At 37.1% G+C, this 18,424-nt stretch overlaps 1 protein-coding gene across 3 annotated transcripts in view; it reads right to left on the bottom strand.

Annotated features, from left to right (window-relative positions):
* The window catches only part of MAGI2 (membrane associated guanylate kinase, WW and PDZ domain containing 2), a 1,320,571-nt gene that overhangs the window by 565,015 nt on the left and 737,132 nt on the right, over nt 1-18,424 (bottom strand). The window lies entirely within an intron of this gene.

Here is an 18,424-nt window from a genome sequence, read left to right as displayed (position 1 = left end):
CCTTCCTTCCTTCCTTCCTTCCTTCCTTCCTTCCTTCCTTCCTTCCTTCCTTCCTTCCTTCCTTCTTGCCTTTAGTTCTGACTGGATTGGGAAGTGACATGCTCCAAGGAGTCACTTCATGGGTTCACCACTCCTGTTTCCTATAGAATGAATGGAGCTTCTGGGGTCAAGTGACAGAAACATCCACCTATGGCTCAGTGCAGCCGTACTGGAGAACTCAAGCTTCCAGACCTGCAGTCCAGTGCATGAGGCAGGAATGAAAACAGAGACATAGTAAAGGCTGTAGGTTTGTTTTCTGGTGCACTTCCTTCTCTGAACATGCCTTAAGTTCTTTTCTTTTTTCTGTGCTACCTAAATAAAACATTCTGTATGATCAGGTTGCAATTTCCATAATCCATATATGCAAATAGTTTACAGAAATACACAGAGGTCAAATATAGAAGCAAGTATTAGTACACTGGCAGGCTTCTTCATATTTAAAATTTCCTCCGTATTCTCTGTATACTAAAAAAATATTTTAAACCCTTACATTTAATTTTCAGTCTATGAAATCTTTATGAACAAGGCCATGAAAATAGCCAGTCAGTTCTTCTTTTGGTCTATTAGAATCAAATCTGAGCTGCAAATGAAAGGCATAAACTCATGTCAGAACATACAATGTGTTAGGGAAATTGATTTTTTTATAAAAATGAATAATTTCCATTGAAAACATTTTTTGAAAAGATTTGAAGGCATTATTTCCTAAAATTAAATTTTATAACCCTTCTTTGGAGGTTGCAAAACAATTTTTTCCATAATCACACTTAATGACTTTCCCCTAAATTTGTTATTTCATTTTGTTTAGCTGAGCCACATTTTGCAATATTTCTTACTGCTTTTATGTTATAAAATATAAACCTCCCACACCTAGTATGCATAATGTTGTCCAATTAATGTTTCTATGAGAACCTTAACTTTCAATATCCTGACTTTTATATGCTTCACCCTTGTGAATTAAAAGCACATTAACATAGTTTTTGGTAATCAATTTGTTTTTCTGTTTATTTAGAACACACTCTAATCATTAAGAAAAATCACATAACAAAGATTCAATTTTCCTTCCTAATTTATCTGCATATTTCAGAAGCTACACACTTTGATTAATTAACAGCTTGCAGCATGAGAATGCACTCCTAGCACAATGTGAGCACAGGACCACATGCCTGAAGGCAATTTCCAGGTCTGCTTCTTGCGTGTGTCAAACTCTAGTGAATGTGCTTGTGGTTGTGATTTTTAGGGAGGACCATCAGTACTCTGGTTCACTGGGTAGGTTTTCCATCTCTACATTGCACCTGAGGATAATGTGACTGAGCTCTTGCATTGGGAATACAGACTCCCAGCGGCTACATCAGTGTCACCTGTTGCCATGGACCTGCTTGACGCTGGCTGCTTATTCGGACTGGGGGCTCACCTACCTCATTATGGCTTGAAGAAATTCTACACTATAATCCTAAATGTTGCAATTCCCATCTTTTTTTTTTTTTTTTTAAAGATTTTATTTATTTATTTGACAGAGAGACACAGCGAGAGAGGGAACACAAGCAGGGGGAGTGGGAGAGAGAGAAGCAGGCTTCCCACAGAGCAGGGAGCCCGATGTGGGACTCAATCCCAGGACCCTGGGATCATGACCTGAGCTGAAGGCAGACGCTTAACAACTGAGCCACCCAGGCGCCCCTGCAATTCCCATCTTTGACATCCATCTCACATCCTCTTTTTTTCATTCTCTTCTTTTTTATAATTATAACCCCCAGTCTCTTGATCTCTTCTAATTTCCCTGGTGTTCCCCAAATATGGCTTCATTTGCCTCTAAATTCTAAAGGGCTGGAAACAACCTAGAATCTTGTCTCTCCTTTGGTTCATCTTCACCATTTCCCAACTCTTAATAAGCTCCCAAGTTCACTATTGGATATTTCATTCATAGACTGTAGTTGCTACAGAAAACCATGAGCATGCACTAACAAAGCACCCTACAAATTCAGGTTATCCAATATCAGTTGGATACTACTGATGCTTGGTAATCTTTTTATACATCTTCCCTCTCTATGACAATCTTACCATTTTCTAATATTCAACTGCTTTGACTTTCAGCAGAAGATATTAGCTCATTTTCTTTTTGGTAAAGTAAGAGATAATCTGAAGTCAAATTCCCTGAAGTTTCTTAATTTGTACTTTCCTTTCCTGCATTATCTTCACCCTTAATTGGAATCATCCATCTATCTTGCTAAGATGAATCTCTTCTCTTCTGCCTTCTTGCAGTTCAGTTGTTTTTTTCTTTTTTTAAATCAGAGTTAAATATACAGATATTTTGAAGATTCTACCATTCTAGAGTTCAGTGTTTAAATAAAAGCGTACTGTCATCACCACTCTCCACACCCTTCCTTTACCCAAATGCAAAGACTTTTAACTCTTTTAGCTGATTCTTTTACTTCCATACATTTAAAATTTATTTAAGATGTCCCTTGTTTTTGTTTCTTTGTTTACTTTATTATTTCCTGATTTCTTAGTAAAGCAAAGTGAGGATTTAGCTCTTTTTTACCCACACTTCTACACATCACTTCCTCCTTCTTACCTCCTCCCATACTCCCAATAGAACAAACTTGTGTTTAGATTACTATTTAATGTTTACAATAATAATACTAGGTAAATCTATTCCAGCTGAACCTTGTAGTGTACTAATTTTCCTTTCTTGCATAACTTTCATTTACTCTAGATTTAATGTTTCCATTTCCAATTTTCCATATATTAATAGATAATTCAATTAATTAACTCCCTCCTTGTTGGATAAATTGACTTTCAACATATACAAGCATATCTGATATTTCATCATGTTTATCATATTGAAGAAATCACTCCTGGAGCTTCTAGCCTGCTCCAATCCAGACTATGTTGTCCTAGGACACAGCCGCTGTCCTGGGATCATCTTTCACCATCATCCCGGGCATTCACTTTGCCTCTTCTATGTTTTACTGCTCTCTCCCAGGTCCCATGTCTTTTTTTGTGGTCTAGTTCCTCATTTTGGCAGAGCACATCTGTCAGAAGCTTTCTATCAAAGGTTGCATAGCAGCTACATTTTTTGAGACTTTGCACGCCTGAAAAAGAGTTTATTCCATCCTCATGGGTGACAAATCTGACTCAGCATTTCAGGAAAATATCATAATGAAAACATACTTTCTCTACACTGTTCCTCTGTTAATGTCACCACCATCCTTCTAGCCATGCATGTTTTGAAACTTTCCCTCAGAGAGGTTTAGCTGGAAATAGATTTACATAGTATTATACCACCCCATGTTTTTAAAAAGGGAAGTGGAAGCATGGTGTAGCAGAAAGGTTTTCAAAGTTGGAATTCAGAACATTTGCATTCTATTTTTGTTTTAATAATTTAGATATGTTGTCCTGGATTAAAATATCATTTCAGTTTATTTATATATTTATTTTTATGTAATCTCTACACCCAAGGTGGGGCTCAAACTCATGACCCTGAGATCAAGAGTCACATGCTCTTCTGACTGAGCCAGCCAAAAACCCTGACATATGGATGCCCAAAAGACACATGGAAAGATGATCAACATCACTCATCATCAGGGAAATATGAATCAAAACTACAATGAGATATCACCTCATACCTGTCAGAATGGCTAAAATTAACAACACAGGAAACAACAGATGTTGGCAAGGATGCAGAAAAAGGGGAACCCTCTCGCCCTGTTGGTGGGAATGCAAACTGGTGCAGCCACTCTGGAAAACAGTATGGAGGTTCCTCAAGAAATTAATAATAGAGCTACCCTATGACCCAGCAATTGTACTACTAGATATTTACCCAAAGAATACAAAAGTAATTCAAAGGGATACATGCATCCCAATATTTATAGCAGCATTATCTACAATAGCCAATTAGGGAAATAGCCCAAGTGTCCATCGACTGATGAATGGATAAAGAAGATGTAGTACACACATATACAATGAATGTAATATTCCTTAGCCATAAAAAAAAAAAAGACCGAAATCTTGCCATTTGCAATGACAGGGATGGAGCTAGAGAGTATTATGCTAAGTGAAATAAGTCAGAGCAAGATAAATACCATATGATTTCACTCTTACATGGAATTTAAGAAACATAAAAACAAATGAGCAAAAGGAAAAAAAAAGAGGCTAACCAAGAAACAGACTCTTAACTATAGGGAACAAACTAATGGTTACCAGAGGGGAGGTGGGTGGGAGGATGGGTGAAATAAGCAATGGGGATTAAAGAGTGCACCTGTCATGATGAGCACAGGATACTGTGGAAGTGCTGAATCACTATATTGCACACCTGAAATATTCCACTGTATGCTAACTAACTGGAATTAAAATAAAATTTTTTTAAATTAAAAAAATAGAACATCATTTAGTTGACCATCAGTTGTCATTTGCAATGAGGTAAATAATACATATGAAAGGGTATTAGAAAAAGTAAAAACACGAACATTATGGTAATACGACTGCATTCCTCTTTAGTAATATTAATAGTACTACTAAGAATAATACAATTCTAACAGACATCATTGATGGTATCTTACTTTTGGAATCTACTATAATTAAAGTTTTAAATAAATTAATTTCATTCACACTAACCCTTCTTAAAAATAAAAAGTTCTTATACCTAAAGACTCAGGTTGCCATGGTTATTGTCTGGGTATAAAGAAACATAAGTTGAGAGGTGCCTGAGTGGCTCAGTCGGTTAAGCGTCTGCCTTTGGCTCAGGTCATGATCCCAGGGTCCTGGAATCAAGCCCCAAGTCGGGCTCCCTGTTCAGTGAGGAGTCTGCTTCTCCCCTGCCCCTCCCCTTGCTTGTGCACTCTCTCTCTCTCTTAGGTGAATAAATAAAATCTTTAAAAAGAAAAAAAAGGAAGAAACATAAGTTGAGATATAAATCCATTTCCCTTGATTAACATGCTAAAATGTGAGACACAATGGTTCAATCACTACGTACAGGGGTGTTTTGTCTTTTGTTAGTAGACATTTAGAACCAGTAGAGTCTATGGACTAGGTTGCAAGAAGTTTCCTACCATTTGCTGAATCATCTGAAAAATGTGAAAGCGCTCATAAAACCTGATTAGTGAGTCATTTAATTTTACCCACCGGCATAGGACCTTCAACAACAAGAGTCAGAAAGCATCATTTCAGATCTACTCATCCAGGAAAAAAGATATTAGTTGTTGTTAAATCAACTGGCCCCCAGAAGGAGAAAGCAATTGGCTAAATAAAGAGAAAGCAATTGGTGATCTACAAACACCCCTTTGGAAAGAAATAAGATTCTAGAAATAAGGCAAATAATGTGAAATGTGATGAAGTGTTGTACGATGGGTATCTGAAGCTAACAGTAATTCATACCTAGACTGGCGGAATAGTTAAGTTGAATTTCCTGAAGCAGTTACTTACCTTATTTTTATGCTGAAATAATTATAGTTACTTTCCCAACTCAAATGATTATGAATCCCGAGGTGACAGTGAAGCAACACTCAGCAGTAACAACAAGTTATCCCCCAGCATTAAGAATAGGATGGAAGCTAGGTAGAATAAAAGAGGAAGTACAGATGATGAATCATAGAGCTAAAAGTTAAAGCTCATCTTCTTTTAATGCTCTTCTATATTTTGTTGGGACATTCCTAAGTAGTGTTTAGATAAGTCCAAAATAAAATTATTATCCAGAATATGGTTTATAGATTTCATTCTCTTTCTCCTGGACCACTCCTCCAAAGAAAAAATAAATAGAAAGGGAATGGAGGGAATGTTACCAAATTGAGGCTTTATCCCCTATTGCTTCATTTCTTAAAAAAACAACTTATTTAATAATTGCTAAATTAAGTACTGTATGAATAACACGAGTTAATAAAAGCATATAGCATTTCGGCTCAAAAGACATGTCTGAAGAGAATGAATGCTCCCAAATGGTTAGCTTATTATTGATACATAGTGAAAGCACATCAAGGCCACTGGTCATTTTGTTACCATGGCAACTGGGTTTTTTAAAATTATTTTTCTACTTTTTAAATGAAGGAACATTGCTCCTTTTGTCTTAGTAAGGAAAGAGCAAGATGTTTGTGGTAAACGTAATTCTGAAGCACATTTTGCCTCAGCCTTCAGATACGTTCTAATTTTAGTAAAGTACTTTAAAAGCAGTTATTGGATTATAGAAAAGTATTACTACCTAGATAATGGTCAGTGCAGTCATCTCTTGTAATCTCTTTTGGGGTGCTAAAAGTTCTATAGTGTCCATTGCACCGTAGGCACCCCATACACACTTGCTAAAGAAATGGACTTGGAATCAGTCATGAATAGTCAAGGTGTTCTAAGCAGATGGGGCACTGTGTGAGAATCTGAGAAACTGAATTATTTTCTTAAGCATGTTTCTGAATACATTCTCTCTTTATTCCTGGTGTTTCTCAACTGCAAGCTGAAGAAAATAAATCTTGACAGCTACAGTGACTTCCTCTGGATTCGACCTTTAATTAACTTACTCTTAGATTTCTGAAGACACTTCTTTAGTTTGTCAGTTACTCATTAGCAAGTGTGAACACCATCACCAGATTTGTGTGTGTGCTTCCAATAAAAACATTCAGGAGATTCCTTGGTCAATGCCTCTAATCAATTTTTATATAATCTGCTTAGATCTTGGGTTTTATTACACTCATTTTCAATCAAATAAAGTCCAGAAGTATGATTTTATACAGACACAGAGCTAAAGTTAGCAAAGCAAATTAAATAGTTTGGGTCACTAAATTCCACATGATAGATTATAAAGCAGTGTGAGCTTTATAGATTTCCTATTGGCTAATGGGGAGGGTTGGGTTAAGGTCAAAAAGCAAAACCTGCAATTTGGTTCAGTTAATCACCTATTAGGTATAAGAAGTATTTACTGCCTCAATAAAACACTGCATATTTTATAAAATATTAAATATTTGACAAATCCATTTGCAAAATACCAGTAACTTTGACTTTTCTTCTTAAAAGTATATTGCTCTAAACTTCAGTAATTATTTCAAAACTCCCTTATCCTCTAAAATAGCATGCTGCCAACTATTGTTTAAAGTTGTATTGGCGGGCGCCTGGGTGGCTCAGTTGGTTAAGCGACTGCCTTTGGTTCAGGTCATGATCCTGGAGTCCCGGGATCGAATCCCGCATCGGGCTCCCTGCTCAGCAGGGAGTCTGCTCCTCCCTCTGACTCTCCCCCCCTCATGCTCTCTAACATTCTCTCTCCCTCAATAAATAAATAAAAATCTTTAAAAAAATAAATAAAGTTGCATTGGCATAGCTAATAATGTTCTGTATTTTTCAGACACAGAAGTTTTTGAAGAAGAAACCTCTCCTTGGATATATCTGATATACAAGTTCAGACTAAGGTCCCATACGGCACCAATTACTGTTTTACATCTTAACAGTTTGGACTGAGGCAGTATCATGCCCAAACAAATGGTTCTTAAAACGTAGGATGCGTCAGAATCACATGCAGAACTTGTTAAACACAGATCGTGTTTCTAATTCAGTAAATCTTGGGTGACACCTGAAAATTTAAATTTCTAACAAGTTTCCAGGTGCTGTTGATGCTGCCAGTCCAGGGACAATGATTCGAGAATCACCACTCTAAGCTCGCTCAGATCTCTGGAAACCCAAACTAAAAGCAATAAGAAACTTCCTTATCCATTTAACTACAACAACTCATAAAGTATGTGGTTTGTGACCTTAGCATTCACCCTAAAGTAATCAATAGCCATGTTGTGTGTTCAGAGGAAACAAGCCATTCTTCATTTGCTGGTGTATAGGTGAACAGTCATGAGAGGTATACTGGAGCCCTGCAATGCTCTCTTAATGCTACTGCACATTGCTTTTCCATAGTTCTCTTAGAAGTTACTTGAATTTGGAAGATAATGGACAAATCCCCATTTATGTTTGCTTATAAATAACCTTATTATTGGAAGTAAAATAAACCATCTTGGTCCTATGTATGCAACAATATGGCTTAAATCCTGAAAGACATAGGAGGCTTGAATGTGGCTCACCAGGAGTGGTAAGTGATAATACGGCAAGGAAAAACAAGTATCTGATGCAGAAAATTTCTTGTATTAAGAAAATATTATGGTAGTAATTAAAAAAAAAAGAAGACACAAATGAGAAATTTGGGGATCTCCAACAAGCAAGACAAAATAACATCTTATTATTTCTCTGTGCCAAGGTATCTGATTCACTAAATGTTAAATTACAGCTTGCCTACAACTATACTAATCAGACTCAATCAGGGGATCGGCAGCATGCATGGTGGAATTAATACCCATAAAGCTCTCTGTTGGAACAAATTATTAGAAAAATATATCCTTACATCACTTCCATGATTTCACTTATGTAAGTATGTCCCTGGTGTAAACGTTAGAGAAAACAAGGGGTAGAGGTGAGAAATGTCATTCAAAACTCCTACTTTATCTTATTGTCCCTGTCACTGGAACTCAAAACCCGTGATACTAAGAAAGATAGGCAATGTTTATGTAACACTGTGTGTCAACTATACTCAAATAAAAAATATATGCTATTAGGGATGCCTGGTGGTGCAGTTGGTTAAATGTCCAACTGTTAGTTTTAGCTCAGGGCATCATGAGATCAAGCCCTGCATGGGGGTCCACACTGAGAGTGGAGTCTTTCTTCCTCCACCCCTCCCACACACACACACTCTCTCTAAAATAAATAAGTCTTAAATATGTATATATATTATTTTAAAAATATACGCAATGTTCAGAGTGATTTTTTTGAAGCTGATGCATGTATATACATTTTCAATTTTAAGGCTCCTACACCCAATGATCATACTTAATTATTGACAGTACCAAGACATCACTGACTGCTGACACACAAGCATCCACACACTGGGGAAAAGCTAGGGCAAAGGGAATGATTTCATAATTGCATAGCATTTGAATCATCACTACTTTGGTGACAAAGAGTTAATAACCTGAATTTTATCCATTCTTTCACACCAAAGTCCATCTTATCCTCCCACTGGCTTGCTGAGAAAACTTTAGCTGCACAATTCTTTTCTCCATCGAAGCTCTGCCTTTATGTCACTTGCATTTACAATCTAGAATAATCCACTGCTCATGGATACAAAGACATGACGAGATGAAATGACTCACCCAAGGAAAATCAGATTCCTAAACAGTTATATTCTTGGTTTCTGATCCATTCTCACAATATATAAAGGGACAGGGTAAAGGGACACTGGACTCTCATTTATAAAATATGGCAGCAAACCATAATCTCAAGATTCTTGAACTATTAATTTCCTGAAATTCTTAAGAGAATGAAAGAAGATGAATGCCCCTTTTGTTACCAATTAATTCAGTTTTGAACTTTTGATTTTAATTCTTCAATATTTAATTTAGCTATGTTCTATATCTGGCATTCTATAGGATTAATAAAAAGAGGTTTTTGATTCCCTAATTTAGTATTTAACAGATAATGTTTCAAGATTACATACTGAGCTAAAAGTAAAGAAAGATCAGTGACTTTTTATAGAAACAGTATATATTTAGTTTGAAGCTTTTATACTCTCCTCATGTAAAATTAATTTGGGCCAGAACTAAACTGCACAGATACAGCCAGCCCTCTGGGCAATGCAGGGACACTCAATTCTTTGATCTTCATTACACAGAAGGTTTACTGGATCATAAATTTATCATTTTATCTCTATTAGACTCTTGCAATGACATTAACTTTTACTATCACCATATGTCTCTACCGCATTCTATATTCTGAAATGCCCAAGGTAGATGATAGAATACAGAGTCTATAGAATACCAGAAAATCCACAAGAAGGTAAGAAGGCAGTTAACTACTCAGGGATTTCAAAACATCGAAATGCTTTTCAGATTATATGACATAAGTCACATATTTGAGTGATCAACCTTTATTTATTGAGGTTCTCCAGTATACGTATGTTAAATTATGGAGAGAAGACAAGAATAAGGGAGGAAAGAGAAAGGAAATATAATGGGTACCAAGTAAGCTGGTTGAGGTACTTTTTAAGACTTAAACATCAGACATGCAGCCAGCAGCCCTGGAGCCTAGATCTATGTGATCCCTTTGGTTTGAAGGACGGGAGGATTCTGTTTCTTTGCAATTATCATAGCCTCCAGGACACTGTGATCTTCTTTCCAGGAAACTGTGTTCCCTTTTTCCTTGGACAGCAAATTAAAAATGATACATGGTAGAGGAATATATATTAGGTGCTGTCAAATAATCATTTTTGACCTTTGTTGGAAATTTTTACATAAAAATATCAGAATAAAACCATTTGGTAACAAACATCTTCAGCTCTATAGACTCTCAGGCCAGTGTTTCTGAGGGTTGCAATTATCATGAGAGATTAAGAGAAGTTTTATGAGTTAAAAATACAAAATAAAATTTTAAGGGAATTTCAAAAGAATGCTAATTAAGGCACTTCTGGCACTAGATATTGAATTAATAGTGAATTATCAAAATAAATATTAGATCCTTTGGAGAAAACACTTGTGATTTTAAATATTTTATTTATTTATTTGACAGAGAGAGACACAGTGAGAGAGGGAACACAAGCAGGGGGAGTGGGAGAGGGAGAAGCAGGCTTCCCACGGAGCAGGGAGCCCGATGCGGGGCTCGATCCCAGGACCCTGAGATCATGACCCGAGCTGAAGGCAGGCGCTTAATGACTGAGCCACCCAGGTGCCCCCAAAATACTTGTCATTTTAGATAGATCCATCCCTCCTTTATAGAGAACAAGAAAACAAAGTTATCTGCCAGGATTAATTGAGACAAAGTGCAAAAGAGAGACAACATCATCAGTCCAGCAGCTGACTCAGAAACCTACCTGAAAGTACCATGAAAAGTTGGAGAGCTAATATGTAATAGGGTGAAAGTCCTATCATTGATAGTCCTCTGACTTTCAAACCCAAGTATTAAGGACTGTCTTCTAGAAGAAGGGACAAAGAGTCTGGTATTTGAGAAACCTAGAAAGGCGAAGGCTGGCCAACTAGGTTGCAGGGCATTAACAAATCCATATCAAAATCAACAATGCATGTAAATTTAACGTACTAGAACAAAGTTATGTAGCTCTTTATCTCCCCAAACTGCAACTATCTCTTTGGGCTTTGCCAGCCATACTCTTTCTGTGGCAACTCCTAACCTCTGCCATGATAAATGTAAGCAGTCACAGATAACAGATAAATGAATGAGCATGGCTGTTTTCCAATAAAACTTTATTTACAAGGCAGTGGGCTGAATTTGATCTGCAAGGATAGCTTACCTACCCCTTGAGGTTTTTCAATCCTTTGTGTCTTCATGCTCTTACCTCCTAGACTTATACTTGTAAACCAACAAGATGCAACTCAAATGTTAGCACGTGAATTCTCAATATGCAGGAAAATATGACCACTTCTGATGGCATGGCCAGTATTAAGTGTAACATTTCACATATATGTCCATTTTTCCTTTGAAAAGTTTCCAAGACATAATGAACCAGGTAGATTTCTAATACCCAGAAGCAAAAAGGGGGAAAAAAAAAACTCTGAGAAAGGCACATAGATATTTGGCTCTCAAGAAGCAAGACAGACTATCCTTAAGCAATTTTTGAACTAACCTGAATGCATAACTGCAAGAGGATCTATGCATTTTGTGATGCTGCAGCAGAAGCAGAAACACATCTATTCCTATAACTAAAGTAGTAAATGAGCTTCTCCATGCTGGACGTATTGCACTGAGGGTGCATCTTTGGGTGAAAAATAATGGTATCTTGTTGACCTTGCTGCCATTTTGAGGTATAACTACAATAGCAATGCTTCAGCAGACTACGTACAATTCAGTAGACATTTAATACAGACATGAAGTATTGAGACTCTTAAGTGCTTCTAAACTTTTCATGTAAATTTTATCATGTTGTATTTGTAATAGCCCATATGTAAGCTACACGTCTCCCATGCAAATTAAGTTTCATATTATTTATAGGAGGAAGTAATAGTCACATTCACATCTTATATTTGAGAAGAAAATTGTTATTATCTGATATAAAGATGAGCAATTACATGATAAAGTTGTATGTGAAAAATATACAAATGCATACAGGCTTTAAATTTAGGACCAAAAAACTAGCATAATATATGAAAATAAGACAAACAAAAGGGGAATTATTTTGGATTAAGCAATTCAAGATATTTGATTCTGCACTGAATTCCAGTACAATATTGAATATAACAGAGCTAGAGGGCTTTCTCTAGCTGAAACACTCTGCTAATTTTTATTTTATTTTATTTTTACTTTTTTATTGTTATGTTAATCATCATACATTACATCATTAGTTTTTGATGTAGTATTCCATGATTCATCGTTTGTGCATAACACCAAGTGCTCCATGCAGAACGTGCCCTCTTTAATACCCAATACCAGGCTAACACATCCTCCCACCCTCCTCCCCTCTAAAACCCTCAGTTTGTTTTTCAGAGTCCATAGTCTCTCATGGTTCGTCTCCCCCTCCGACTTCCACCCCCTTCATTCTTCCCCTCCTACTATCTTTTTTTTTTTTTCTTAACATATATTGCATTATTTGTTTCAGAGGTACAGATCTGTGATTCAACAGTCTTGCACAATTCACAGTGCTCACCATAGCACATAACCTCCCCAACGTCTCACCCAGCCACCCCATCCCTCCCACCCCACCCCCCACTCCAGCAACCCTCAGTTTGTTTCCTGAGATTAAGAATTCCTCCTATCAGTGAGGTCATATGATACATGTCTTTCTCTGATTGACTTATTTCGCTCAGCATAACACCCTCCAGTTCTATCCACGTTGTTGCAAATGGCAAGATCTCATTCCCTTTGATGGCTGCATAATATTGCATTGTATATTTTTACCACATCTTCTTTATCCATTCATCTGTTGATGGACATCTTGGCTCTTTCCACATTTGGCTATTGTGGACATTGCTGCTATAAACATCGGGGTGCACGTACCCGTTCAGATCCCTACATTTGTATCTTTGGGGTAAATACCCAGTAATGCAATTGCTGGATCGTAGGGTAGCTATATTTTCAACCTTTTGAGGAACCTCCATACTGTTTTCCAGAGTGATTGCACCAGCTTGCATTCCCACCAACAGTGTAGGACAGTTCCCCTTTCTCCGCATCCCCGCCAACATCTGTCATTTCCTGACTTGTTAATTTTAGCCATTCTGACTGGTGTGAGGTGGTATCTCATTGAGGTTTTGATTTGGATTTCCCTGATGCCGAGCGATGTTGAGCACTTTTTCATGTGTCTGTTGGCCATTTGGATGTCTTCTTTGGAAAAATGTCTTCATGTCTTCTGCCCATTTCTTGATTGCATCATTTGTTCTTTGGGTGTTGAGTTTGATAAGTTCTTTATAGATTTTTGGATACTAGCCCTCTATCTGATACGTCATTTGCAAATATCTTCTATTCTGTTGGTTGTCTTCTGGTTTTGTTGACTGTCTCCTTTGCTGTGCAAAAGCTTTTTAACTTGATGAAGTCCCAATAGTTCATTTTTGCCCTTGCTTCCCTTGCCTTTGGCGATGTTTCTAGGAAGAAGTTGCTGCAGCTGAGGTCGAAGAGGTTGCTGCCTCTGTTCTCCTTTAGGATTTTGATGGACTCCTGCCTCACATTTAAGTCTTTCACCCATTTTGAGTCTATTTTTGTGGGTGGTGTAAGGAAATGGTTCAGTTTCATTCTTCTGCATATGGCTGTCCAATTTTCCCAACACCATTTGTTGAAGAGGCTGTCTTTTTTCCATTGGACACTTTTCCCTGCTTTGTTGAAGATCAGTTGACCATAGAGTTGAGGGTCCATTTCTGGGCTCTCTATTCTGTTCCATTGATCTATGTGTCTGTTTTTGTGCCAGTACCATACTGTCTTGATGATGACAGATTTGTAATAGAGCTGGAAGTCCGGAGTTGTGATGCCGCCAGCTTTGCTTTTCTTTTTCAACATTCCTCTGGCTATTCAGGGTCTTTTCTGGTTCCATACAAATTTTAGGATTATTTGTTCCATTTCTTTGAAAAAAGTGGATGGTATTTTGATGGGGATTGCGTTGAATGTGTAGATTGCTCTAGGTAGCATTGACATCTTCACAATATTTGTTCTTCCAATCCATGAGCATGGAATGTTTTTCCATTTCTTTGTGTCTTCCTCAATTTCTTTCATGAGTATTTTATAGTTTTCTGAGTACAGATCCTTTGCCTCTTTGGTTAGATTTATTCCTAGGTATCTTATGGTTTTGGGTGCAATTGTAAATGGGATCGACTCCTTAATTTCTCTTTCTTCTGTCTTGTTGTTGGTGTATAGGAATGCCACTGACTTCTGTGCATTGATTTTATATCCTGCCACTTTACTGAATTCCTGTATGAGTTCTAGCAGTTTTGGGGTGGAGTCTTTGGGGTTTTCCACATAAAGTATCATATCATCTGCAAAGAGTGAGAGTTTGACTTCTTCTTTGCCGATTTGGATGCCTTTTATTTCTTTTTGTTGTCTGACTGCTGTGGCTAGGACTTCTAATACTATGTTGAATAGCAGTGGTGATAGTGGACATTCCTGCCGCGTTCCTGACCTCAGGGGGAAAGCTCTCAGGTTTTCCCCATTGAGAATGATATTCGCTGTAGGTTTTTCATAGGTGGCTTTTGTGATATTGAGGTATGTACCCTCTATGCCTATACTCGGAAGAGTTTTGATCAAGAAAGGATGCTGTACTTTGTCAAATGCTTTTTCTGCATCTATTGAGAGGATCATATGATTCTTGATCTTTCTTTTGTTAATGTATTGCATCACGTTGATTGATTTGCGGATGTTGAACCAACCTTGCAGCCCAGGGATAAATCCCACTTGGTCGTGGTGAATAATCCTTTTAATGTACTGTTGGATCCTATTGGCTAGTATTTTGGTGACAATTTTTGCATCCATGTTCATCAAGGATATTGGTCTGTAATTCTCCTTTTTGATGGGGTCTTTGTCTGGTTTGGGGATCAAGGTAATAGTGGCCTCATTAAATGAGTTTGGAAGTTTTCCTTCCATTTCTATTTTTTGGAACAGTTTCAGAAGAATAGGTATTAATTTTCTTTAAATGTTTGGTAGAATTCCCCTGGGAAGCCAGCTGGCCCTGGGCTTTTGTTTGTTGGGAGATTTTTGATGACTGCTTCACTTTCCTTAGTGGTGATAGGTCTGTTCAGGTTTTCTATTTCTTCCTGGTTCAGTTTTGGTAGTTGGTACATCTCTAGGAATGCATCCATTTCTTCCAGGTTATCTAATTTGCTGGCATAGAGTTGCTCATAATATGTTCTTAAAATTGTTTGTATTTCTTTGGTGTTGGTTGTGATCTCTCCTCTTTGATTCATGATTTTGTTGATTTGGGTCATTTCTCTTCTCTTTTTGGTAAGTCTGGCCAGCAGTTTATCAATCTTGTTAATTCTTTCAAAGAACAAGCTCCTAGTTTCGTTGATCTGTTCTACTGTTCTTTTGGTTTCTATTTCATTGATTTCTGCTCTGATCTTTATTAGTTCTCTTCTCCTGCTGGGTTTAGGCTTTATTTGCTGTTCTTTCTCCAGCCCCTTTAGGTGTAGGGTTAGGTTGTGTACTTGAGACCTTTCTTGTTTCTTGAGAAAGGCTTGTATTGCTATATACTTTCCTCTTAGAACTGCCTTTGCTGCATCCCAAAGATTTTGAACAGTTGTGTTTTCATTTTCATTGGTTTCCATGAATTTTTTAAATTCTTCTTTAATTTCCTGGTTGACCTATTCATTCTTTAGTATGATGCTCTTTAGCCTCCATGTATTTGAGTTCTTTCTGACTTTCCTCTTGTGATTGAGTTCTAGTTTCAAAGCATTGTGGTCTGAAAATAGGCAGGGAATGATTCCAATCTTTTGGTACCCGTTGAGACCTGATTTGTGACCTAGGATATGATCTCTTCTGGAGAATGTTCCATGGGCACTAGAGAAAAATGTGTATTCTGTTGCTTTGGGATGGAATGTTCTGGATATGTCTGTGAAGTCCATTTGGTGCAGTGTGTCATTTAAAGTCTTTATTTCCTTGTTGATCTTTTGCTTAGATGACCTGTCCATTTCAATGAGGGGGGTGTTAAAGTCCCCCACTATTATTGTATTGTTGTCAATGTGTTTCTTTGCTTTTGTTGTTAATTGCCTTATATAATTGGCTGCTCCCATGGTAGGGGTATAGATACTTACAACTGTTAGATCTTCTTGTTGGATAGACCCTTTAAGTAGGAAGGAGAGAACTTCCCTAATTTGGGGAAGGAAACAGGCATCAAAATCCAGGAGGCACAGAGAACCCCTCTCAAAATCAATAAAAATAGGTTAGTTAATGTATTGTATCACATGAAGAGTCCTTCCTCATCTCTTATTACAGTCTTTGGTTTAAAATCCAATTTGTCTGATATAAGGATTGCCACCCCAGCTTTCTTTTGGTGTCCATTAGCATGGTAAATGGTTTTCCACCCCCTCACTTTAAATCTGGGGGTGTCTTTGGGTCTAAATGAGTCTCTTGCAGACAGCATATCGATGGGTCTTGTTTTTTAATCCAATCTGATACCATGTGTCTTTTGATTGGGGCATTTAGCCCATTTACATTCAGGGTAACTATTGAAAGATAGGAATTTAGGGCCATTGTATTGCCTGTAAGGTGACTGTTACTGTATATTGTCTGTGTTCCTTTCTGGTCTCTGTTGCTTTTAGGCTCTCTCTTTGCTTAGAGGACCCCTTTCAAGATTTCTTGTAGGGCTGGATTCGTGTTTGCAAATTCCTTTAGTTTTTGTTTGTCCTGGAAGCTTTTTATCTCTCCTTCTATTTTCAATGACAGCCCAGCTGGATATAGTATTCTTGGCTGCATATTTTTCTCCTTCAGTGCTCTGAATATATCATGCCAGTCCTCTCTGGCCTGCCAGGTCTCTGTGGATAGGTCTGTTGCCAATCTAATGTTTCTACCATTGTAGGTTACAGATCTCTTCTCCCGAGCTGCTTTCAGGATTTTCTCTTTGTCTCTGAGACTCGTAAGTTTTACTATTAGATGTCAGGGTGTTGACCTATTTTTATTGATTTTGAGAGGGTTCTCTGTGCCTCCTGGATTTTGATGCCTGTTTCCTTCCCCAAATTAGGGAAGTTCTCTGCTATAATTTGCTCCATTATACCTTCTGCCCCTCTCTCTCCTTCTTCTTCTTCTGGGATCCCAATTATTCTAATGTTCTTTCGTCTTATGGTATCGCTTATCTCTCGAATTCTGCCCTCATGATCCAGTAATTGTTTATCTCTCTTTTTCTCAGCTTCTTTGTTTTCCATCATTTGGTCTTCTATATCACTGATTCCCTCTTCTGCCTCATTTATCCTAGCAGTTAGCGCCCCCATTTTTGATTGCACCTCATTAATAGCCTTTTTGATTTCTACTTGGTTAGATTTTAGTTCTTTTATTTCTGCAGAAAGGGTTTCTCTAATAACTTCCATGCTTTTTTCAAACCCAGCTAGTATCTTTAAAGTCATGGTTCTGAATTCTAGATCCGACATTGTACTAATGTCCGTATTGAGTAGGTCCCTGGCAGTTGGTACTACCTCTTGTTCTTTTTGTTGAGGTGATTTTTTCCATCTTGTCATTTTGTCCAGAGGAGAAAAGATGAATGAGAGAACAAAATGCTAACAGGGTAACAATGTCCCCAGAAAATATACTCTAAACAAATCAGAAAAGACCTGAATCTGGGGGAAAGAAAGAAAAAAGAAAAAGAAAAAAAAAAAGAAAAAGATAAAAACAAAAACAAAACAAAATAAACAGAATACGATCAAATATGATCAGGCTGGTGCATAGATCAGTGCCACACACTAGATTTTGGGTGTATTTTGGTCTGTTAGAAGAAAGTACCTCCCAAAATTTTAAAGAAAGAAAAACTTATATATGTACAAAAATAAGGGTTGATATGATGAAGGGATGGAATATGACTGTAAAGATGAAAATTATAAAAAATTTTATAAAAGGAATTGATAAGAAGTTGTTTGAAAAAAGAAAGAAGAGGATTTAAAAAAAAAAAGAAAAAAAAAGGGACAGACTGTGATCAGGCAGGAGACTAGAACAAAGCCATACACTAGAGATTTAGGGTATATTTTGATCTGTTAGAAGAAACTATCTCAAAATTTTAAAGAGAGAACAACTTATATATATATGCCAAAAATAAGGGTAACTACTATGAAGGGATAGAATATGACTCTTAAAAATAAAAAATAAAAATGTTTTTTTTAAAAAGGGATTGATAAGATGTTGGTTGAAAAAGGGAAAAAGAAAAATTCAAAAAAAAAAAAACAGTTAAAAAAAAATTAACTTTGAAAGACTAAAG

This window comes from Phoca vitulina, unplaced genomic scaffold, assembly GCF_004348235.1.
Source record: "Phoca vitulina isolate PV1807 unplaced genomic scaffold, GSC_HSeal_1.0 scaffold4, whole genome shotgun sequence".
Taxonomy (NCBI): domain Eukaryota; kingdom Metazoa; phylum Chordata; class Mammalia; order Carnivora; family Phocidae; genus Phoca; species Phoca vitulina.
This window is presented reverse-complemented; position numbering and strand designations above follow the sequence as displayed.